This window comes from Neopelma chrysocephalum, unplaced genomic scaffold, assembly GCF_003984885.1.
Source record: "Neopelma chrysocephalum unplaced genomic scaffold, ASM398488v2 Primary Assembly neopelma1_77, whole genome shotgun sequence".
In the NCBI taxonomy this organism is placed as follows: Eukaryota; Metazoa; Chordata; class Aves; order Passeriformes; family Pipridae; genus Neopelma; species Neopelma chrysocephalum.
Window position 1 is genome coordinate 3,608,686 of NW_020897738.1, and position 24,810 is coordinate 3,633,495.

Here is a 24,810-nt window from a genome sequence, read left to right on the forward strand (position 1 = left end):
TGAATACATTGGTGATCCAGTATTCTGTACAAAAATCGGGTTTCTGGTGCTTAAAATCTTGTGATTCAAAGAAAATTCAAGCCACAGGACAGACTTGGAGCAATAAAACCTCACACTGAGCAGCTTGAGTTTTCCTTTGCTAATTATCAAAAGCTAGTGTTGGCAAGGAATATTACATGCTTATCCAATGGATCCCATAAAAAACTGCTCACTTGTGCACATTTTGAAAGGGCAACCCCTTCTGCCTTGCCTCTCTTTCACTGTTATATTTAAATACATTAATATTTTAATCCCCTGAAAGCACAAGCAATTTATCTCTTCTTTAAAAATAAATAAGGTTGGGAATGTGATCATATTTAGAAAGCAGTACCTAGAGAAGCATTTTAATGGAGACAGAAACATATTTCAATACCCCTAAAGCATACAGAAGGTCAATCCAAAGTCACAAGGGAACAGCAATTTTGGATGCCCAAAGTGACACCCTCTTTTAAAAGGAACAGTTTTAAGAGATAAGCTTCCAACCACCTACTAATCTAAAGAGAGAGGAACAAACAGACTTCCATCACTTCAGAGAAATGTTTCCTTCCATGTTTGACAATAAAAAAGATAAATAATAATAATGATAATTAAAAAAAAAAAGAGACAGAAGGAGACAGACAGACATCTGGGTTATGTTCTAAATGTAATTAGAAGCCTGACAACAGGACAGAATAATGTCAAACAAATTACCAGCAATGTGTTTTCATTCACAGGGTGACAAGTCAACAGGCACTCAGTTAATTTTAAGACTGATTATGTACCAACTCCTCAAATAAAATAAACACGCTCACCTCCACGAAAAGCAACAGGGAGCCCAAACACAGCATCGATTTCCCTCTGGGCTGGGCTGAACAGCTCTGTTGTGTCTGAGAAAGGATGAGCCTGAGTTTTAGGGGGGTTTGTTTGTTTTACAAGCTGCTGCCACTGCTCTGTGGGTGCCCAAGCCCACGTGCCTTGGATCCCAGTCCTGGAGCTGCTGAGCATCCTTAGCAGTCACTGACACAGACACATGTAAATGCATATATAAAATGATACTACAGAGCCTAACTCCCACTCGTGGTCCTGCCTGAGGGGATCACCTTTGGAAGGAAAAGCTTTGTGGTCCTAAGAAAGGTTTTTTGAGGCCAGCACCTTCACACCATGTCAGATGACTCCTCTCCCAGGTTCTCCAGCACTCCAGGACACCACAGCGTGCAGGCAGGGAAGGGCTCAGGTGCACTTCCAGGGGCTGACTCACCTTCCTACTCAGGGTCTCTCAGGCATCTTGTCTAGGGTTTTTGGACAAACTGTGGAGTGTTCTCACAGGAAAGCAGTGCCTTTCCTCCTGACCTTGCCCAGGCAGTTCCTGCCTGACAGTGGGTTTCCCAGCATGGAGTTGCACCCCTGTTCCAAGGGACCTGTTGTGCCTCCCACATCAGCCCCTGCAGGGCCCAATTCACACAAAGCTTCACCTTTCTGCTTCTGAGGCACTTGAAAAACAAAACAAACCACACCAAAAATCTTCATTTACCAAGCAGCAGAGGGAGAAGACGTGCAGTTGCAGAGGGCAGCTCTTCATTTTCCTGCAGCAATAAGAACTACCTATTTGTTTGAATGATGGTGGCTTCAGGAGAACACCAGTGCAGAGCCAAACGACGACAGCTCTGACGTAAATAGAGGGAAAAAGCAAACAGAGCCAGTGCAAAGCGCTAAGGCAGCGATGGGCCATGGTGGTGGAGACGCCAGGCTGTGAGGAGAACACGCAGCAAAGCAGGAAGACAGATGAAAAAAAAAAAAGGTTACAAAAGCAGAACAGACTAGAAAGGCATTTATAGGATAATAATCCTTGCCTGTGTTTCTAATTATATCTGTAATAGTTAAAAGCTGAAAGGATTTTAGAAGGCAAATATACTTTTTGTCCTCTGTGCCATTTTCTAGCGGCATTTGCCCCAAATGCCTGAAGAGGAATGGGTGGTTTCAGTGTCTGTGAATATGTGTGTGTGTGTGTGTAGCTGGGGTCAAACACTTCCCAGGAAACTCTGCAAGGGACAGAGCTGAACTGGTTAAAACCCCCTCCCTGAGGCAGGGACAAGTTGAGCAGACACTGCCCTCAAACCTGCCAGTGGAAACGCAGATCCAGCAACACCAGGCACCTTCTGGGGAACATTTTAATGAACAAAAACCAGTGAAACTGCACCAGGCTGCAAGTTAGACATCAACACCAAATCCTCTGAACAAATAAATACACACACAGCTTTGGAAGGGCTATGCTGAAGGCTGTGAGAGCAGCTGGAACGATGACAACCCGACAGAACCGTGCCTGGGCAGACACGGAGAGCGGGGGAGTCATCCCGTTAAATTCCTCTGGACTCATCAAGCGGTTCTTTAGAGCCTCACATATCCCATTAACACATCTACAAGCTCACAGCTGTGAACAACTTCATTGCAATTAGATCTCTGGAGCATGAACTGGCCCAAACTACTCAAATTTGAAACAAAGAGGAAATAATAGCTATTAGATTAAGCTAGTAAAGATATATCAATTTTAATTGTAGAGCTATTCAGTGTAGAGCACTCTGGAGAGGAAAAAATACTCAGCCTATCTCCTTGGGAGTAGTAATGCTTAGGTTTAATCTCAAGTGTTGTCACTCCAGAGAGACGTAGCACTACGAGAATTTTTATGCTGTGTGTCAGACTTCAAGAACTCAACCCAAATTTCAGAGTACCAAAGCCTCTAACGACAGTCAATCAGGGCAAACATCATCACTGGAAGCATTTTGAGTTTGGAAATACACAAACAAAATGACAAGTGCAGCAGCACTACCAGTGCACCCTGAGAATTAATGCTGCCATCTGAAGGGAAGAGGGATGTCTCAGTGCTCGCTCTGATTCAGGAGCCTGGAACATTTGCTGACACCTGAATCTCCCTAATTAGTGTCTTCTACCCAGAAATAAAGGGAAGGGAAAGACTTTTGGAAAAGAAGAATTATGCCAGAGATGTTGTTATAACAGTTCTGACTGTTTCCAGTAATACTTCAGATGCTGCAGTGAGAGATCTTACCCAACAGCTTTGGGAAACAAGGCAGTAATATTTATCATCATCACCTTCCCCAGCTCAGTATGCTGAAAGCACATGGAGAAAAAAAAATACACAGCCTTGGAATAGTTAAGTGTTGGTGATGGAGGCAGCTGGGGGGGTGCAGTTTGTGAGGTTTTTGCTTTTTTTTTAAAAAATTACTCAAACCAGAAAAACAGCCCAAGAGCACAGCCCTCACAGACCACGCTAGACAGCAAAGATAAACACCCATTTGCAAAGGGAAAAAGCTGCTTCAACACATTGAACAGACATTTTTGACATCTCTAGTTATCTTTCTGAGTGGCAACTGAAGAGGCTCAATCCCAGACTGGGCATGAAGAACATGACTCAGACACCCCAAAATGCCGGATGTGGAGGCCACCATTTGGTGCACTGAGGATATATATCCCCATTCTTGAGAAGGGCTCTTTCAAACGGTGTTTTCTTTGCCAAAAGCTTATAAACAACAAGCCACACTGCCCTCTAGAATCACTGAATGGTTTGGTTTGGAAGGGACCTTAAAGACCATCCAGTTCCAACCCACTGCCACGGATACCTCCCACTATCCCAGGTTGCTCCAAGCCCTGTCCAGCCTGGCCTTGGACACTTCCAGGGATGAAGCAGCCACAGCTTCTCTGGGCAACCTGTTGCCAGCCAAGAATCAGAGCCCAAACTGAGGCCAATGAGGGGCAGTTTGGAGCCCTCTGAGGTGGCCAGAGGCAGCCCCAGCTGCTTCCAGAGCTGCTGTAAAAAGGATCAGTGCTACCGTGTTGCACCTGTGATTATTTTAAGCAATCAGCTTTGGAAAAACACTAAATAATGTTCATTCCTCCTTTCTCATAACAGTACAACTTGTACTTAACCTTCCTGTCACTAAAGAAATATTCCATTTATGAAAGCAGCACAGAATCAGTTTAACAACTGAGCAAACAATGCCTTCGTGTAACTATGCCTGTTAACCTTTGATTTACAACTCAGTTTGTCACTTTTGGTTTTGAAATTAAGATGCTTATATGCTGAAGGGTAACAAAGTTCAGGCTTTTAAATTAACATCTGCTATAAATAATGTGCTACCCGAGCCAATGAACATCTACAAAGCACTAAAACCAGGTAAGTGAGCATTAAACAGCCTTTCTTAAAGATAAAAAGATAACAAATACCTGAAAACAAAACTCTTTGCACACATTTTTGGTAGAAGAACAGTCAGCTCCAAATAATTTGCTTTTTGTGGCTGTCAGGAGAGACCTGAGTGAGACAGCTCAGGCTCTTGCTGTGCTGAGGAGCAGCTGATGTGGAAAGCAAAGGCTTCCAGGGACAGGCGATTTGTTGACCCCATCTGTAGGTTATTATAACACTGACTGATCTCCCAAAGCAATTTTCATTAATAAAAAGTTTCCAAGACCAGCTTTTCTCCTTCCCCAGCCCCAGAGGAAGATTTACACAAGATTCCTGGAGACCAATCACGCCCTCTCTCCCTCTTTTTTTTTTTTTCTTACAATGGGAGAATCAAGTTGAGTAATTTTTTCTGCCATCTAGGTATGGCTAGCAGGAGAAAACCATCAGCAGGTCATATGGCATCACTTCCCTGTATGAATTCCCAGAAGGTGCTCCATGTAAAGGTTGTGGGGGTTTTTATTTACATGAATCCATGGAGCTCACTGCTATCACAGTCACTGCTGCACCATTTTAAAAAGGCAAAGGAAATAAAAGGCATAAATTATCTCCTAAAACAAGCACTTTTCGGTGCCGGAGTCTTCAGTGAAGAAATATAAAACACAATTGCAACAAGAGCACAAATTGCTGCTTTAGACTCTAATGGCTTCATAACAGTAATTAAGGCTTCTTCCTGACTTCATAACTATGCCATAATGCATTTATCAAAAGCACATTACCACAATGGACACATTCACTCTTTCTGCAATGTTTTGACAGCTCCCTTTGGACACTATCAGTAAATAAAATCTTATGTGGGCCAATTAAAGAAAGCATAAATCCAAATTCTCTGTGGCTATCTTGCTTTGAACGCGCTGCTCTGTCAAATTTTTTAATGGAAAACGGGTAAGTGCCTCGAATCCAGTAAAAAACTTCCTCCCCAGAGCAACTCCGGGATGCAGAGTCCTTCTTAAGAGCCACAGGAAGGAAGGAGAGGAATGCTTCTTGGAGCTTTGTTTTTATCACGGAAGGAGGAGAGGTTTTGACAGCAGAGAGACTATTGTCAAGTACATTTGGAGTCACGTCAAGTCTCTGCCTGGACAAATTGGACTGGGAGTCCTTTCACAGCGAAGGTGCACAGCAGGCAACGCCGAGCCATTCCTCCACTTCACTGAGGAGCAGAAGGGAATTACAGAGCTCTCTCCCCCTTCCTCCCATCCAACTGCCTCCAACAGGCTGCAACAAGCCCAGCACTGCATCCTCCTCCTCCTCCCAGCCCCTTCCCCACGCAAACCCCACTATTTTCCTGTGGGAATACAAATCCCCTGCCAGCGGAGCCGCGGGAGGAGCGGCACATGTGCGAAGCTCACACTGTGTAATGAGTGCTACCCAAAGTGCAAATGCAAGGGGGTGACTATTGGCATGAACCCTGCAGAGTGCAGCTAAAATTAGGGCTTGCAATATGGAAATCTGTAATATCCTCTGCACCTGGGTAGCTCAGTGCACTCCAGCCCAAATGTGCTTTAACTGGAGGGAGGGGAAAAGGGGGAAGATGTAAAATACACATGACCTTCCCTCACCATTTTTATCACTGAAAGAAGCTTTGGCATTAGACATTCTGCAGCAACAGCTCAAAAGATTTTACAGGGGAGATAATTAGGAACACATTCCCCTTTCTTTTGATCACATGGAAGATTATTTTAAACCAAACAGGTACTCTGCTCCTGCAACGAGCCGCAATCTTTGCCACACACTTCTCCCTCCTATCTCTTAACTGCTGCCACGGGGAAAATCTGGCAGGTTGTTTAAATATAGGATTAGTATGAGGTCAGTATTCAAGCCAGAAGTAACAAATCCCACTTCACATAAAGCATGCAGAGTGCTCAGCATCCCTTACCAGTTAATCCATGTTGTTTACTCCCTTGGTGGGGAAGGTTTCACACTGATGAGTTCTGACTGCTCCTTAGTACAGGCAGAGCTGGGGGCAGTAACCTGAGCAAGATTCTCTAGAGCACAGTTCTGCCACCCCCCAATTTTAGTATCCTTTACAAAAGTCCCAGAATTTCTCTAACAGCATCAGAGAGTGAGGCAAAGCAGCCAGGCAGCACATAAAGGAGCTCCTTTTTTTGTCTCTGGGTTGCAGGGGGTGAGGGGGGAGATTTGTCAAGAAACCTTCTAGAAACCCTGGGGGAGAAAGGAGAGGATGGGAATTGGCTACGGGAAATGAAAAGCATAATTCAAATGCTGACATGTTCTTCACAAAGCTGTTCCTTAAACTACATGGGAAGGAACTGCACCAACCTCAATTTAAAGTAGAAAAAAGGAGAAAGGCAAAAAAAGCTTAGGTACAGTATTATGCAGGAGCTGTTCCCAAGGCTTCCATCCAGAAACAGACTCCCAAGCTTTCATTCAATAAGGTACTGCTACAACAAAATTACCTCCTGGGCGCTAATGGTCTCTTAGTTATAAACAACCTCTTTAAATAAGGGGGGGGAAAAAGTGCATTATAAAGGAATTTGCCACACATTTCCTTCAATAAATCCTTCCTCCATTCAGTGCTTCCCAACAGGAGCTGGTCTACCAACTATCATCACCAGTGATTCTCTCCCACCAGGGGGAAAGTAAAATAAAAATTCAGACTATAAAAATATCTTTTTTATCATAGGAGAAAAGTTATTATGAGCCTTCATTGCTGCCTGGCTGATGCCTGTGCCCATGGATGGTTCCCTCTTTCTCCACTAATTGCTTGCAGAGGGAGAAAGGAACAAATGCTGACCGTGTGAGGTGCATCCAAAGACTCAAGGTAATCATTCTCAGTCAGTTTTATTTATAGTAACAGGTATTTTATTTATTTGATTTTATTTACACCAAGAAGAATAGGTCCAAAGGTTCCTGGCAAAAGCATCCTGACAGGGCAGCTGGGTATGTTGCCATCACGCTGTGCCAGGCATTCCCCTTCTGAACCACCCACTCTTGGCATATGCCTGAAAAACGAAAAAAAGAAAACTTCCCCTCTAATTTCCCAGAGCTCCTGACAGTTCCTACCTGCTTGGTTTGTCCTCTGCCAGATCCATGTCACTGCCAGCTCCAGATTTCTTAGCCAGGGCCCTGCTCTGGAGAAAGTCTCTCTTTGGAGCAGCCAACTCCCTTTCCAGCTGCAGAACCAGCTGCTGAGACACAGGAGGAGCCACAGAGGACACTGTGCAAGGAGTGCTCCGACCCAGAGCTCCAAACTACTGCAAACACCCTTGATTTCCAGACTTTCCCAGCCCAGCACACATGCTAGAGATAAGAGAGGATGTGCCAGCTCCCTCCAGGACTGCCCATACATTCCAAGCCCAGGTAGGGACAGAGCAGGACAGCACATCTCAGAGCTCAGCACTGCACTCCCAGCAAGCAAAGCCTCCCAGCTGTGACTCCACTGCCAGCAGAGCCCCCAGGCACAGGGATGAGCCCAAGGCAACAAGCTCTGCCCACCCACTGTCCCCTTTGCAGGGCTCTGGCACCACACTCCCAAATAGGGAACACCAGGAGAACAAACAGATCTGGAGAGAAGTGGCTTGGACTAAGCAGGACTTGTCAAATCAGCCTCCACAGGGAACAGGGCAGCAGCCCTGGAGCTGGGGTGGCAAAAAGACACATTTTCCTTAAGCAAAGCCCAGCCAGAGGAATGGGCAATTTGTCCTCCAAATACATAAGCTCATTGCTCATAAAAAGTTTACCTTGAGCAGAGGAACCAACACTAATAAAGTTTTATCACTCTCTATACCCAGTTCCCAGGAAAGCTTCATGGGCAGCCACAAGAGCCTGGGCAGCCCCCATCTGAAGGGGAAAAGCAAATCCTGCTGGCAACCAAAAGCATCAAGCAGATATTCAGAATAAATTCAGCATATATCCAGCCCCAAACCAGAAAAGCAGAAAAAAAAAGTCCACCCACGCTTGTAAGCTGGTCACACCCTTAAGCTCTCCAGAGAAGTTTTACAGCTTGTAAAACCCTCATGATTCATTTGGAAAGAAACCACAGTCTGTGCTGCAGCCACAGCGGGGTAAGGTTTCACTGGGAGGAAGGGATGCTTCAATAAACTGGACTTGGGGGGGATACCTAAAGAGCACTAGGAGATGTCAGGGCCCAAATGCAGAAGAGGGGGAAACAGAAGAGTTTTTGTCCCATATCCACAAGGTATTTATGCCAAGAAAAGCAGGTTACTCATACAGGAGCTTTCTTTTCAGCATGCACCGCTCAGTTCTCCATTATCAGCCCCAAACCAACAAGGCACAGGAGACTAATGAACAGCATGAGCAGGAAATACAGAGATGTGAAGCAAGATTTAAAGCACAAATGGTTCAGGCACTCTTGTATTTTACAGAAGGTCATTCACTGGGCCTTTATACTTCATTTATCAAATTAGATCTGAATTGGTGCAGTCATCCTGATTCAAGAAACCATCATGCATCTTTTCCCTTCAAAAGGGGAAATAAAGACTTTATCTGTAAAGCAGTTTGCATCAGAGGATCTCCGAGTCCTTCCCTGGCACTTTGCCTTGCAAAACCACCCAGGCAGACAGCTGCCTACCCTACACATGGCCCTTCAGAGGTGCAAAGAACTCCAGTGTTTTGCCTATAACGGCTTGGGCCAGATCTCAGCTCCACACCTCCTCCCCCGAGATGCACCTGACTGAGCCAATTCCCCGTGCTGCTGCCCTTAACGAGTGGGATTTTATAGCCTCTATTTTTCCAGTGCTTTCCTTGTCATCATAAACATCCCAGTGTTTGCTCACAAATTGTTCCATTAAAAACAAATATGCTGCCACTCCACGGCTGTGGAATTTGCTGCAGAAAATCATCAAGAGAACAGCAGTGTCTTGCCAGCCACCTGCACCACCTCCCCCTTCAACTCAAACCCAGAGGCATGTTACAATTACATTATCCCAACTAAATAAAATTATTTTCCCCTGTTCCAAGACATAAAACAACCACATTATTATGGTCATTGCCACTGTGATTTAATAATTTAAACAAAAGACACACACACAATGATAGGAACATAGTAAGTAGAACAGCACTTCATTACAGCTGGAACCAGTATTTATGACCCCTGAAAGCAAAGATGGTCTTGAGAATTATATGCCCAAATGCGTCACCTCAAAATTACAACTTAATCATATAACACTCAGCACAGAGCTTTCGAACACACTGATCATCTTTTGTTTTTTTCCAGGGTGAAGAAAAGCTCTGAGAGACAATAAATCATTTAACGGATCGGTGGGAGAGGGTTACTTACGGAACGGGATTTGCAATGCAAAAAGTGAATCGTGAAGCATCACCTTCATACCCTTCACCCTTCCTCATGCACTGCTGGTGAACACTCTCTCCAACTCACCCACTGCCTCCTCTACAGCAGGTCAGGGACAGGGAAAATCACCCACTTCTGCAGGAAAAGGTTCATGTGCTCCTGGAGCCGTGCGAGGAACGAGCTGAGATGCAAAGCAGCGACCCAAGAGCTGCCAGTGCTCTGAAAGCTCCAGACCACGAAGTTAATCTGGTAAAAATGCTTTGGACGTGTAGCCACAGCCCAAATACAGTTCTTTGCCAAGACTGAGGACAATATGTTATTAACTAAAGTTTAATTATATCCACAAAGACACATTTCTAGCTGAGGCTTACAACCACGTCTCTGTAGATTTGTTTGTTCTTCTAGTGGTCCCATTAAGAAATGAGTTTTGTGATCACTTTCATAGCCCAGAACACACATTTATCTGTTTTTATCCTGTTCTGTTTCCACAGGAATTTTACTGGTCCCATGTTAATTAATTTATGTCAGAAACAGACAACACTTCACAAAGGACCCTCTAATCAGTGGCTAATAAGGGTGGGCTGCAATATGGTGTTTATGTAACACTGGTAAGAGTATTTTCAAAAGACAAAGCCTGGTTTCTAAGAACAAGCTATTGTCTCCCCACCAAATGAGTATGGAAATTAAACAGAACTTAATTATTACATTTGCTGTGCTTTGGATTAGGCAAGATCGATTTCCAGCAAGTATCACTCCCTGTAGAAAGAAGAATCTGGCTACTTGTAAAAATATATAGACAGGGTTTGGGGTTAAGAGAAATTTTGCAGGAAGAATGAGTCAGCAGCACACAAACAGCCAGGTCTCTATAGCCAACCAACAACCACAGCACGGGCTTCAGTGGGGAAACCCTCACGCTCCCAAAGACCCAAGGATAAGGCAGTTCCATGGAACGGCTGCACAGTCTCTGACGGCCACAGAAGCCACGCAAATAGCTCTGAATATTCTGTCTCTTCACACTCTTTCAAGTGCATCGAGCAAAAAGCACACGCTCCATCGTAATGGAAAAGCCAAAATTCAATTAATGACACCAATCTCTGAAAGGCAGCAGAGGCTGCACAAACGGCTCAGTCGGGAAATTTTTCTTTCCGAAAGCTTCCATGAACTGTAATAATGCAACTATTGCAGGCGCTTATTTATTAATACAGAGAGATTTATTTATGAGAGATCTGCAATCAGCTTAACCCCTGAAAGTGCAGCTTGATGGAGCTCAGCCCCTGGCCCAGAACTTCTTATCTGCTTTTAGGTCAGGAAGCAGCACCTGAGAGCTCAGGGGTGAGTTGGGAACAGCCCAGGTGACACCTCAGCAAACCCAGGGGGCAGCAGTGCCCCAAGCTCCACTTCCATGCAAGGCTTTGCTAAGGGAAAGAGGCAGATTCCAGAGGCAAGGAAAGCTGGTGAGTGGAACAGTCAGGGTGTGTACGATGACTTGTGAAAGGAGATGGAGAATTGACACTTTCTCTTAAATTACCATGGCAGGCAGAATGATGAAAGGTTGTTAGTGGGTAGTGTAAGATGAGTTACCAAATCCTGCATTTCTGCAACGTCGGGTGGTCACGGCACAGAAGATGCAACACCAGCACATCACCATGTCTCTGCTGGGCATAATATCTCCTTGAGCTACCAGACTTGGCAACACTGGAGCCACTTGATTTAAAGCAACTGTATTATTAAGTTAACATATTTATTAGTAATACAGACTAGCTTATATTTAAAAGAAAGGGAATGGCACAGAGAGCTATTTCAATTCATAAGAGGCAGCTATTAGGTCAGCGCTAAATTGTGGGGAAAGGAAGCTTTCCCAGTGGTTTTGCTACATTCTTACATCATGATTTCACAAAGCCCAAGGAGTCAATAAAAGCACATTTTAGGCTTCAAGGGAGATCGTAATTGCCTTGACTCTCTGCTACAAGAGACAAAACCAAATATGAGTTTACCCAGTTCCCAAGTATCCTGGTCCTCTTCCATTTGTCCTTTATCACTAGTGAACAGCCATGCTGATAACAATAGGAGTAATCACAGCTCTCTAGAGAGACAGCAGGTACTGCTCTGAACACTCCATGAAATTCAACACAAAGTTCCCCAGTGCAGAGGCAGAGCAGATTTAAAAGCAAGAGCAGCTCTTCCACCAGCAGTAGCTCGGGATCACAAAACTGCTTCCTGCCGTCCCACCTCCTGAACTTCCTGCCATCCTGTCCAGGGAATACGCCTTTGTCCCTGACCATGACCTGCAGAAAACAGCCATCTGCCCAGCCATGACCATTAAGAAATCCCCTCAGCCAAGTCCCTTCCCTCTGGGTCATCGGAAGTCCAGCAGTGCTGTACTCACCACGACCTTGAGAAGGGACACCCTCCCTGCCCCGCTGCTTCTGGCTCCTCAGGACAGAAATCACTGGTACCAGGCCAAAACTGAGCATCTCAGAACACAGGGAGGGAGAGAACTGCTCATCACTGCCTCTGACACGATACAGGTGATGTTTTGCATATTAAGCACACATGGAAACACAAATTTGAGCTGTTAACATTTGTCATTGCTGTACCTCCCTCAGAGCCCCAGGGAACGCAGCAGGGTCCTCAAAGCAATGGGGAACACAGACCAAAAGGGTGATGAGAAACGAGACAAAGAGCTCAAGGAGTTTGTTTTATATGCAGAGGAAACTCCCAGAAGGGAAAGGAAATAGCATTTTAAAGCCCAAGAGGCAGAAAGGTGCCAGCTGTTGGTATCACAAGACTTGCACTGTCTCTGCTCAGGTGCTGCACGTTCTTATCCAGGGGTCTCCCACTCTGGGAGGATGCTCTTGGGCACCCACCTCCACTATCCAGCTCCACAAACCACAGGGACCCCACCCTTGCCTGCTGCTGACACAGCTACAAAAGGAACAAGAGTGCTCAAGAGGTGAATACCTGTGGGGCAGTGACCTGCTGGGGTGCTGGGGAGCCCCTAAATCACTCAGACAGGAGCATCTCTGTCCATATCCTCTGTTTCCATTTCATGTGGTAGTTCCTCACTGGCACAGCTGCTGATTAAAGCTCGCACTGACATCTGAAGACTCGAAGGCAAATTAAAATAACCCTACACTTCTTAATCCGATTCATACTTTTTTAATGACTGGAGTTCCTATGATGTGGAAAGCATCTCTTGCAGGATTCTGCTTTGACCACTGCTGTTCATAAATGTAAAAAGACCTGCTAATGCTCTCTAAACTTCCCACAGAAGTATTTATATCAGCACCCCTCTATTTTTTTCCCCAACAATAATCTAATTCATGTGACTCTTATCTTAGCTATGAAACAGCACTTTAAATCCAGGATCACAGCTCATTTAGATATATGGATTTGGGCACATCCAGAGAGTCATTCCTGCTGTGACATTTCTACTATTGACAGAGTTATTTCCAGGCCCAGCGTGGGCAGGGAACTGGGAGGACTCACCCTTGAGCACAGTCACTGTCCCTCACTGAGGGTGCACACCACAGCCACATTTTCTAAAGGGACTCTACCTGGGTCTAGTCACATGTTAATAAACATTCTGGCAGCATTTCCCAGAAATAACCTTCAACAGTTACCTAGAAACATAATCCATCAAAATAAACCTCAAAATAGTAAGAAACTAAAAGGAACTTTTATCGGTTGCTGGCATTCTAGCTACGTACAGAAGAGTTAGTAGACAAACCAGAGCCACGGATCAAGCTCATATTAATTTCAAGGTTATTTCCTTAGTTCTTTCATAAACACAAGTAGTGCTGTTTCAAAGTTCCCATTTCCTCATTCCTTGCCACTCTGTGAGCTCTGAAGAAGCAGCTCAACCTTAGAGACCTCTACAGGACTCGAGAGCACCCAGTGGAACCCCAGCACTCAGCAGGTGATGAGCTGCAGTGAGTCTATTGCTCTAGAGCTTAACAGTTAAATCATCCAGAAGAGATTAAAATTTCCCATCAAATAAATTGAAAGTTCTCCTTCAGCACTGAACAGTTCCCTTGTTCTCTAGGGCTCCATCCCCACATTGCTTTTTAATCTGAATAAATACAGATGGTATTTGCATCGCTCTCTTTTTCTTTTTTCCTTCCTGCTGACATGGTGCAGAAACACACAGTGGAAGGATTTTCTTTAGATACTCAGAGCACTCCTGATCTGCATATTGATTTCAACTCATAATTCTTCATAAACAAAATAGATCCACAAGAGTCTGTCAGTATATCCACTGGTGAATCCACTCTGTGCACAGGGACTAACACACACCTGGACTGCAGAACACGCTGCTTCAGTGAGAACTGGGATTTTTTGGAGTTTCCACTCGAGGCTGCAAAGCTGGGATGCATCAGCAATGGTCCCAGAAACACCCTCTGAGTGCTGGGGCTGAGCCTGGGTTATCTCCCTGATAACCCCCACACCCTGGGGACTGTGCAACGTGACACCCACGTGCTGCTGTTCCAGAGGACACGAACCAAAACTTGGCTGTAGCACATCATTTCCCAGCACTGCCCAAGTGCTGCTTGCTCAGCCTGTGGAAAGGAAGCTGGATTTGATTTCCAGGGATGTGTGTGCTCTGTGTAAGTGCATCCATAACCCTGTGCTGCTGCCTATTTACAATTTCCCACCCTGCTGAAAAATTGTATTTTCAACCAAAAGACACGCTTCTGATTATTAAGAAGGATCTCTATATACCCCAGAAATTAATCATTCCATGACAATGTAGCCTTGGCTCTGGAAAATAAACTGCTACAGGACAAAGACATGCAATTTAAAATTTTCTTACATTCTCTTAGATAGAATCTTCTCTTCAACTCTTCTCTCCAATCATCAAGCATTTATTGGATCTGGCATAAATATTCAACCCATGTTGCTCATCGGTCTGGTGGGGGTTCACCTGCAGTTCTAGGGCAGGTTCTCTTCACACCTATAAAGTTTTGCTTTTGGCCTCAGTGGAAGCAGAATTAGATCCTAAATAGGTCCACCACACTGACACAGGGGGGCTTGAACGGGATGAAGGAAGACAATAAGAGGAAAGAGAACCTCAAAGCAGGACAGTTTCATCAGACAAGGGTGTGTTCTGTGCAATAAAAGAAGATAATCACCCTTATCTCCGTTACATCAAATACCTTTTGCTTCCAAAAGCCCTCAAGGCTGCAGTTTTTGGTTATCTTTTCCCCCCACTTCCTCTCAGATTAATACTCTTCCTTGGAAGTCTGCTGCCAGTTGCTGCATGGTCTCTCTGGATATCATGAATTTTTGGGTTTTCTGACTTTTTCCACCGTTAGGACATTTATCAGCTTAAGCCCAGATTTCTTTCCCCGTCTCACCAGTTGAGTTTTGGGTGACTAATCAAACGACTGAATATATTTTAAAGATTTAATTCTCCCTTCACTATTTATACTAAGCAATGTCACTTTGACACTATTCTGGCTTTCCACAGCAAAAAACTTTCCAACTTAAATTCCCTTAAGACGAACATGCTCTCAGCAACAGACAGGACTGGTATTGGCTCCATCTTGCCCTCCCCCAAGTCAGCTTCAGCTGTCACCAAAAACACAGTAAGCATTTTCCTCCTTAGGAACTATGTGTTCTTGCAGTTATATTCAGTGGACCAGAAGAGTCTGGCATCAGAAAAAGAACTATCTGATTTCTTGGACTCACTGCAAGAGAACCTGTCTTGGCCAGATACAGTTATCACCACCAAGAACTCGTTTAAATTAAAGCTACCCTGGGCAACGAATATTGGCTGTACAAACAGGGATCAAGCATTCACACACCTCAGATGCAGCTTTGGGGCTTTGACTGCTCTGTAAAGGGTGTTTCTTCCTGCAGTTATAAATAACAGTGAGCAAAACACTCACTTTGTATGCTGGTATAAAGATTTTCAGAGCCATCATCCATGAATCGCTACTACTATTTTAGTAAATGGAAAGTAGTCAACAGCTCTTGAGAACCTTTCACATTTGTCTCTGTTTCCAGCGTGTTCAGATCTGAAAGTGCATTTTTCAGCTTAATTCAGACCGAGCATTTAAGTCAAGGTCAAACCTACTATTTTCACCCATGATCTGCATTGCCCTCTTTCACCTCCATTACCTGGAATTTCTATTCCTATGCACAGTTGTAAGGAGGGAAATATGCCCTGTAAAAGCAGCTGCACCTCAGACCTACCTCAGGATACTGAACCTTGGAGCGCCCCTTTATGCCAGGGAAGGGAGAGCTGCAGTCTTCAGATGGCAGATCCTTGTGTGGCAAGGTGTCACAAAAATACAAACCAGACCCAAACCATCTTCCTGAAAACCTACCCAAAGCAAGTTTTTCCATGGATCCTTTCTACCGTGGTTCCCATCTTTTGGCTCCCACATGCAAGCCCAGCCCTCAGGCAGAGACACCTCTGACAACTTCCAAGCGAGTGAGGTCTCCACCCAGATCTGCCTCTGCTTTAAGTGCCCTCCTCTCACCTCAGTAATCACCCCTTTCCATCCCTCTATTAAGCCATGGCAGCAGCACATCTGCAGCCTTCTGTCCCCTCCAGGAAGGGTCCCACCTCCATTTCCCTGGATTGGCACCAATGGGAATGTTACTGAATGTCACAGTGAGTCACATCACATCTGCTCTATGCTGTGCTCAGGACAACCTTCTCCACGGAGCTTTTCCATGAGGGGTTGTTCATCAGGTCTTATTTTTAAAGAATCTGGGCCAAGTCATCCCTGCTGTAGCTTTAATGACGTCAATGAGCTACAGCAGGGGTGAAATTGGGCCATTATTTTTTATGTCCATATGTCCTGTGCCCATTAAAGAAAAAAAAATGCAAAAGAAGATCAAGTAAGAAAAGAAAAGTTATTGAATCAAAAGACTACCCTGTGCAGAGATTAATATCTAGGTGTGGAATGTTTCTCTTTTGCTCCTGCTGTACATTTATATTTATAACAGTTTATGGAAAAAGAAATACTTCTGTCAAGGTACAACACGAGTTCTGCAGTGACAAATTATATTCATTTTTTGTATCCTGTTTTGATAAAAAACTAACAAAAAAAAATCTTTACCAGGAAAAGGTCTCTTCAGAACGCAACAAAAGTGAGGGACACAGTTGCCAGTACGTGTTAGTTCCTCCCCTGTAAGCCAGTATTCACCCCACTCAGCACACCCAGCAGTAAAGCCCAGTGGACCTTGTCCTGAGCTCCTCTCTTAGCAAATCCAAAACACGATTATACAAATATCAAAAGGAAAAATATTGTGTATAAGGTTAAGCCTAAACAGCGTTTTCTGTGAGTATTCAAAGCCTCAAACACCAACATGAAAAGGGACACAGCTGAGGAGACCAAGCCTGCAGATGTAGGACACCAGCTGTGAGCAGCAGCAGCAACAGCCACGATCCTGTGGTGATTTTCAGAAGGCTGAACTGCACATTCACTCAAGGTAAATGGTACAAACATGTTTTCCAACCCCCGTGCCCAGACCAAGGGGTGCTGCCCCGGGCTGTGAGCAGCGACTCTGGGTCACCCAACCACAAAATGCATCACAGCCAGCGAGAACTACAACAACAACTTCTCAGCTCCATGTTTAAAAGCCCACTTAACTGACATTTCAGCCCATGAGTAACCATATTCACAGGAACCCAGGTGAAATTACTCACCAAAATGCCTCCAGAGTCACACCAGTAAACCATTAAAGCCACACAGCAACTGCCCAGCAACAGCACCAGATCACAGGAGCCTCGTGTTCAGGGCCTTCCTTTGTAGATCACTTTTATTTCAAAGCTTAATGGAAGATTCCTTTGAAATCTCTGACCCTAATTATCCCAGTCTCAGCTTCAGTCAAAGACTAAGTCCTCCTTGCAAAGGCCTTTCTTCCAACTGCTTTCCCTTTGCATTAACGAGCTCTTTTTCCCACAACAAGCCACAACAGTCGGAGGTTTTGTTTTTGTTTTTATTTTTATTCCTCTCCTCCCCTCCCATTCCAGCACTGGAATCAAAATAACTTGAGATGGAAAACGTGTGACCTCCCAAGCCCTTATTTACAGTATCACAAACCACAAGGGAAGGATCTGTCCAAGTTTTCCAGCTGGAATGGGAACAGCAGGGAAAAAACGTGCCCTCATTTTTGCAGCTGTGATATTTAACACATCGCAGGGGAGAAGACTGGGAAGGAGGCAGGAGAGTTGGAAGCCAGTAATGATGCCATGAAAATATTGGATGAAGAGTCTGAGCCTGAGCAAGTAGGTTTACATGATTACATCATTTCTCCCTAGAAATAAACTGAGCTTTGTACATGCAAATGTAACTGCAAAACCAGTCTGACACACATTTAATGGGGTTACTTCTTGACTTTTACGTTAAACCAGACTGTAAAATACAGGAAAACCTTCTGGACTTCACCTGATTTTGTATTAGTGCTGTAATGATCCCTCTTCATGCCACCATCCCCCCAAACTACTACAACAAAGACTTGATCAAAAAATAGAAGCCTCGAAGCAGTGGAATCTTCCTCAGATATTTAAACAGCACAGAAAAACAAACACAAACGAAGGAGGTTTAGATCTATAGAAAGCTTCTTGCAGCAGGAAACTGTCAGTTAGTCTGTGGTTACAACCACACCAGCGTCACAGCTCTTTCCTCCCAGTTAAATACATGTGTCCAAACAGTTCCTCATGTCTGGTGTTCCTACTGTAAAAGGAGGAAAACCACCAAAAGACAAACTCACCCATGTTCCACTAAAAATTTCATAGTGCCAGACTATACAGGGGGACTACGAAGATCCCTTCTTTCAAAAAGGGATCCTTCTGTACCTTTTCAAATATTTATGTCCGAGTCTGCCAGGTCTAACTCAGTTTACCTGGAACTATCTCCCACCTTTAAAAGATCCCATTCCCCCTCCTTTCCCTATCAGCAGTTCCCTCTTCTCCCAGCCTGGCACAGTAAAAAGTGCCACACTAACCCACCACCTTTACACACTCAGAGAGGGAATGTCACAACTGTGCTGCCAAACAGGGTTCCTCTCCTTGCCAGTACAAGAGCAGCCATCACCCAGTTCTCTGGAGTGTTATCACCTCGATCTAACTCCTTACAGTGAGTTTTGTGATACAGTTGATGAAGGATCCAACACGGGGACAGATTTCTCTGCATTCAGTTCTCACGTCATGGATCCCACAGTAACTCCCCTGGTAATTACAGGATGCAGAAAAAGTAAGGTTCAGCCCCAATTTGTGTCCACATAAAAGGACATAAGGCTCTGGAAGGAGAAAAGATGGTCACATTACACAGCCAGGGGTGGAAAATCACAGCCCAGCATGGCACAGGCAGAGACAGGTGCTGCAGGCAAGGCAGGGGGTCCTGGAAGGGCATTAGAAGGACCCAACTGCAAAGCAAACCTGTGCTGCCTTCTGACAGGACACCACACACTCCTTGTGTGTTTGTACAAATTGTTTGGAGGGGACATCACCTTCCCAGTGCACAAGTCCCCTGTCCCCACCTGCCTCACATCTTCTCAGGCTAAGGCACCCTGTGATTCCACCTCATTTACTTTCCCCTCTCCCACGTATTATCCTCCTGCCCAACATCAGCCTCTGCCTCTTAAACAGAGAAATTCCTCATCCCATCCAGGATTCTGCAGCTGCAGGACCAGTGGAAACACAAAAAGGCAGCACAGTGCCCTTGGACAGGTGGAAGGGAGGATGCAGAGCTGCAGGTACCTCCTCACTCTGCACCAGCATCCTCCATCTCCCCATCCCACTGCTTCCCCCACCAGCTCCTTGCCCAGGTCCCACAACTTCCAGAATCACCAGCACTTAGGGCTTGCATATGCACACATATCCCAGGGATTGAGGACACTTTCCTAGATTTTGAAGTTATTCCATCCAAAATACTCCCAGGTATAACTTGCAGAGAAGCCTCCTCCCAACATTTCAACTCTGTCCAGCAGTTTGGATTCAAAGCCTCCAGGTTTGGAAAAACAAAGGGCTGCTGGCAGGAGAGAGGGGAATTTTACCCAGTGCCTACAGCATTTTCCTGAACATTGCTATTCAGCTTCTTGTCTTCACAAACACTGCACTCCCTGACAAGGTTTAAAACCCATTTTTCTCCCTACATTCCCAACCTGCCAATCCACAGACGTTCCAGGCTCTCTGCTGACGCAAACAGCCTGGATTCATTTTGCTGTGAACACCATTCCAAAGGCAGTTTCCCCTCACCTGCCCAGGAAATTAATGACCACTTGGGCACCTCATCAGCCCTGTTAAATCCTCCAGGCAAGTGAAATGAGAGGAGCCTCAACCTCGGGGCAAAGCAAACCCTGAGCACTGCTAAGGATTGCATTTCTTCTTTGCTGTTACCGCTAATTCCCAGAAAAACACTCCCTCTACAACAGCCCGAGGGGGATTTCGTGACCTAACGCAAGGAGGGAAAGCTCTCGGGATACAGATGTTCCTCCTCAGCACAGGAGCACAAATTCACATGGCAATTAATGCCTCTACGAGCATAAACTCCTCTGTTAAAGCTGCTGACAGCAGCTTTCGCTCCCAGAGAGACCCGTCCACAGCTCCTTCAGTGAGGGCAGGCAGGAGCTGCCGGGCTCTCTCCCAAGGAAATTCGGTATTCCTGAGGGACAAGACAAAGCACAGGGAACAGCCTGGCTCTGCTAATCCTGAAGAGAGGTTTCAGGAAGGGAATCAATGTGGGGAACAGCAATGAATTCACTGGGAGCCAGTTCCCCGCCAGGAGATAATTAAGGTATTCAAATCACCCTTAGTTTTCAACAAAGATATTTCATGTTAACACAGGGCTGGTGTCACTGTGGGCTCAGTGTAACTGCTGCGACCCTGAGCGGTAAATCCACACAAACTGAAATCACATTTCATTCCGGTAAGTGAACAGCCCCGGATCCAAACTCATTTATTCTTTCTCTTCTTCCCAGCAATTCGTTGCTCTTGAAGTAAAAACCATCAATTTTTGGGTTTTAGCATCCAGCAGCAAAAATGCAAAGTTGCTATATCACAGCATCACCCCAAAGAGACATTCGGGGGAGTTGAAAACACCCTTTCTGATAAGCGGAAAGAAAAAAAAGCTTAGGGCTGAGGAATGTACTGGAGGACAATAAGAAGATGCAAAACTATGCAGTCAGTCTAAAGGCTGACACCCCATCTATCAAAAACCTCCTCTTCAGCCACTAATTTTGTAGGGAGACTTCACACTATGATCTACATTTCTAGAACTCACACAAAAGAGGTTTGGTGGGAGCCAGACACACACACTGAACCCCCAAACAACATTCATAAAAGACACAACCTCTTCACATTTACTTGTTCAAAACCACCACAGGGTTACTGCTTCCCCTCCTACACTCTTCATTGGGAAGTGCTGCATTTCAATCCTCTTGGCAATGTAAAACAAATTTAAAGTTCAGAGGGAAAAAAAAGGTAGAAACAACAATTTGATGGTAGTACCAGAGGCTGCACAGCTGTTTATTACAACACAAATAAAATCAACACGGTTAAGATTTTTTTGGGGGGGGGGGAACTCAGATGTCTAAGATTTAAATATCCATTAAAAATTCTGTTAATTGCACATCCTGTGCAGCCATTCTCCCTTGCAATGAATTTATTTCAAAGATTTTAAAGAAACAAATATGCTGACTAAGAAAAAGGCAGGGAGCTTTCTTTAAAAAGAGGTTTATTACCAGCGCACACGTCTGTGCAATTTAAGCCAACCATGTCCTGTGAGTGCCAAGCCCTTCCCAAAGAGCTCATGCAGCCATTCTTCCAGACTCCATTTTAGCACGTTTTCCCCGAGCATCTATTCAAGTGGAACCCAAGCTCAGGTTAATCCCCTCTCACCAGCAGTGAGTTAGTAACCTTCAGATTAATTACCATTCTCCCTAGTAACATCTAAATGGGGTTTTTTTCCTAATCCAGAAGCAAAAGAACAGCCATCCAGCTGAAATGTCAGCACCTACCTTCTGCAAAATCTCTCTCTAGATGCTTCTGAATGCAGGAGGGAGTAAAGACAGCATTGCTGAGAAAGGATGTCACTGTTGGTCCACATGTGTCAACATCCTAGAAAAAAGACAAAACACAGTTGCTTAACTGCCATGCCCATGGGAAATCAAGAGCAGGAATAAAGCTGCATTCTTTTCCCAGTTACTCCATGCCAACGGCTTCTATGCAAACAACATAAAGCTACAACATTTTCTAATTGCACATCAGAGTTTCTGTGCAGACATCCCTCCGGTATGTCAGAAATTCAATACGTGATAGTAGGCGGCAATGAGCACCTCAGGGATTTAAAGTGCCTTCCAAGCCATGAGTCATCATCATCTCTAACTCATGGAAATCAAGAAGGGAAAAAGAGAGAGAGAGGAGAAAACACACACGCGCATTGCACTGACCACCCTCACGTGCTCCCTCTGTAAAACACTTCCCTTTAAAGCATTCCCTTCTAATTTGGGTGCTGAACGACTTCCACGGAGACAAACCATCATCCTGGCACATCACAGCATTCCTCCCAACAGCCCAGAGACTGGGCAGGATCCCACATTCAAGGGCGGAAGCAGAGCTGGAGCTGCCTTTGTAACCCCCACAAATCCTTCCTTCCACACCTGGAAGAAGAGGGAGAAGGCAGCTCCCCTGGCTGCTGGAGCAGCCGGGCCCGAGGGATGGTGAACCAACAGCCCCCAGGAGGGCAGATCCAGCGCCCTTCCCACACAACCCCAGGCAGCCCATCCACACTCGTATTCCAGCCACCTGCTCTCCCCCAGGGCTGATTTTTGTCAGGAGAGTTGAGAGCCAGAAGGAACCTGTAACCACTCCCAGCTGAGCAGGTTATGTGGTTTGCTCCCTTATTCCAAGCAGCCCCTTGTCTTTCTAAGAGATTCCTTCAGGCAGAGTCTCATCTTTACCTCCAAACACTGGTTTTAATTATGCTTTCAAAGCAGCTGGGTTGCATGCACATGTGCTGCCCACTACCAGCCATCATCCCCCCAAGTATATTCAAGTTTCTTTAGGTCTTCCTGGCTTATCCTGGTTTCTCTGCCCTGCTGTTCTCCAACAGCAACCAGAGCAGAGCCAGGGCTCTCCATAGCACACAGTCTGCCGGGGTGATGGAGCAGGGAAGGTTGGGGTTCATGCAGCCATTCCCCTACAAGTCACCCACAGGCCTCAGCAGTTCCCACACCCCCCAAAAAACCCACACATTCAGATTAAAATTGCCTCTAACTCACTCAACTCCCCATCAGCAGAAACAGTCCTTTCCCCTTCAGGTCAGGAAGGGCACAGTTGTCCTTCCCAGCAGCAGGAGCTGTGTTTTGCATCAGAACATGCAAATCTGGGTCCACAACCCCACAAATAAAAGCTCATCTCCTTGATTAGAACCTGGGTCCAAGCCTTAAGACCAGCACCCAAAAATGAAGGGCCATACACAAAAATAACTAAAACACCAACATGCTCTGCTCCCTGCACCAAAGACCCTGGAACATGTGGAGAAACCGCTGCTGCCTTTAGCTGCAAACGCTGCTTCAGTTAACAGATAGATTTATGTCTCAGCAAGAGTTTAAAAAAACACTAACTGCTCTTTCCTCTTGTACCTTCTTGCACAGCAATTTAAAAAATATAATAGTGCTTGCACGGGTCAGATTCATCCTGGAGGAAGAGCAAACGTGAGTAACATTGAAGGCCCATTAATCTCAGCAATCTCACCAAGAGCAGCAGCCAGACAGCTTAAAAATATATTTAGTCCACAAATGCTTATTAACGTCATTTGCTGATTCACAGCTGAGCCAGGCACATGGAGCCCAAATGCCACTTCTGCTTTCCCAGGCTGGGTTTAAAATAATAATAATGAAAAAAATAGTCGAAAGTGTCAGGCATCAAGTTGCTTCACCTATCTCAAAACCTTTTGTCATGCAACTAATAAATGTGGATCTATTTGTGGTGGAAACTTCAGGTCCACCCTGTGGTCCTGTGGTTTAGGATCTGATCCGAGTTTATCTGAAACTGAATCTTAGTTTTCTTCTCTTTTACTGACTATTGATCTTGTTGCCAACGTTAACACAGTCAAGACCAGCTCATAAATAAAATTGATTCTTCAGGCTCACAACAAAACTAACACTGAAAATCATCACAACTTTTAAAATTACATCTTTACAACTGAACAGAAATATTTGATAGACACAAACCTGTGTCAAGAATTTCTTTGTGTGCTTTAGGGCAGAATTAACTCACCAAATTCTTAAGGAATCCTTTAAGAAAAAATTCTTTTTGTGAAAGAAAATTTAAAATGTTTCTTTCCCTACTGTTATACACAATGCAATGATTCAAAGCCCAAAGGATTTTCTGTCTAAAGCAACTATTCAAATGTGTATGATGGAAATGTATTGAAATAACAACATTTTAATCTTGCTTTGCCTTTGAATTTTTAAACACTTTTTCTGAAAAAGTGAGTATCTCATTAGTCCTTTCAGCCATTCTACCATTCTGATTTGCAAGTAAACAAGAATCCTCATATTACCTTTCTCTTTTATAAGGACTTATCATAGATACATAGTTTTTAACTCAATATACATCTAGTCTGTCTGAGTCTGACCACTTTTTACATGTTATACAATAATTCACTCCTCGGGCGCGTTGGGATTTGTCCATATCCTTTCTTTCTACATTTTCCACAGGCTGGACACATTTCTATAGACACTGGATACGCCACACAACATCCTCCCTAAAGAACCATCCACCACAACCTGCATTTTAGTAAATAAATTGTAAAAATCTGAGTCAACCCAGGCCATGCTCTGTCTCCCTGGTTCTGTGGAGCAGAGTTCTCAGCATTAGCAGGGCCTGGACCCAGGGGTTCAGAGTTTCAGTCTGGGGGTGAGGGCAACTTCAGAAGCCCCCCAGGTACCTACAAACCTGAAGGGCGGCCACAAAGCCTCCTCAATCTAAGAAAATCAATCTTCCCACATGCTTTATTCTTTCTTATTTTAGGACTGGTTTTTTTCCCCTGGGTTGTAGACTGAGGAAGGATGACAGAAGTTCTCATTTTCAGTGACCTGGAGTCTGTAACAATCGTTCCAAACAGAAAGACAGCTCTCTGCACCCCTGCTAATGGCACTGAAATCGAAAGTGATTAAAAGCAAAACCATTTGAGCACAACAGAAACTGAAAGTATTGCCTCTGGGAAGCAGAAACACCGTCAGCAAACACTAAAAGTAATAGATAATTAATGCAGCCTAGGAAATTATGACATATTTCTAAAACTTG

The 24,810-nt window shown here is 44.8% G+C and overlaps 1 protein-coding gene across 2 annotated transcripts in view; it reads right to left on the bottom strand.

Annotated features, from left to right (window-relative positions):
- PITPNM2 (phosphatidylinositol transfer protein membrane associated 2) overlaps window positions 1–24,810 on the bottom strand; it is a 126,102-nt gene that overhangs the window by 91,578 nt on the left and 9,714 nt on the right. The window contains exons 2-3 of one of the 2 annotated variants that reach the window (XM_027689602.1): window positions 21,516–21,615; window positions 7,969–8,068 (exon numbers count right to left, since the gene is read on the bottom strand). The gene's annotated coding sequence lies outside the window, so the exon portion shown is untranslated. Of the gene's footprint in view, window positions 1–5,329; window positions 5,350–7,968; window positions 8,069–21,515; window positions 21,616–24,810 lie in introns of those variants that run through there. The other variant, XM_027689603.1, reaches the window with a different exon arrangement.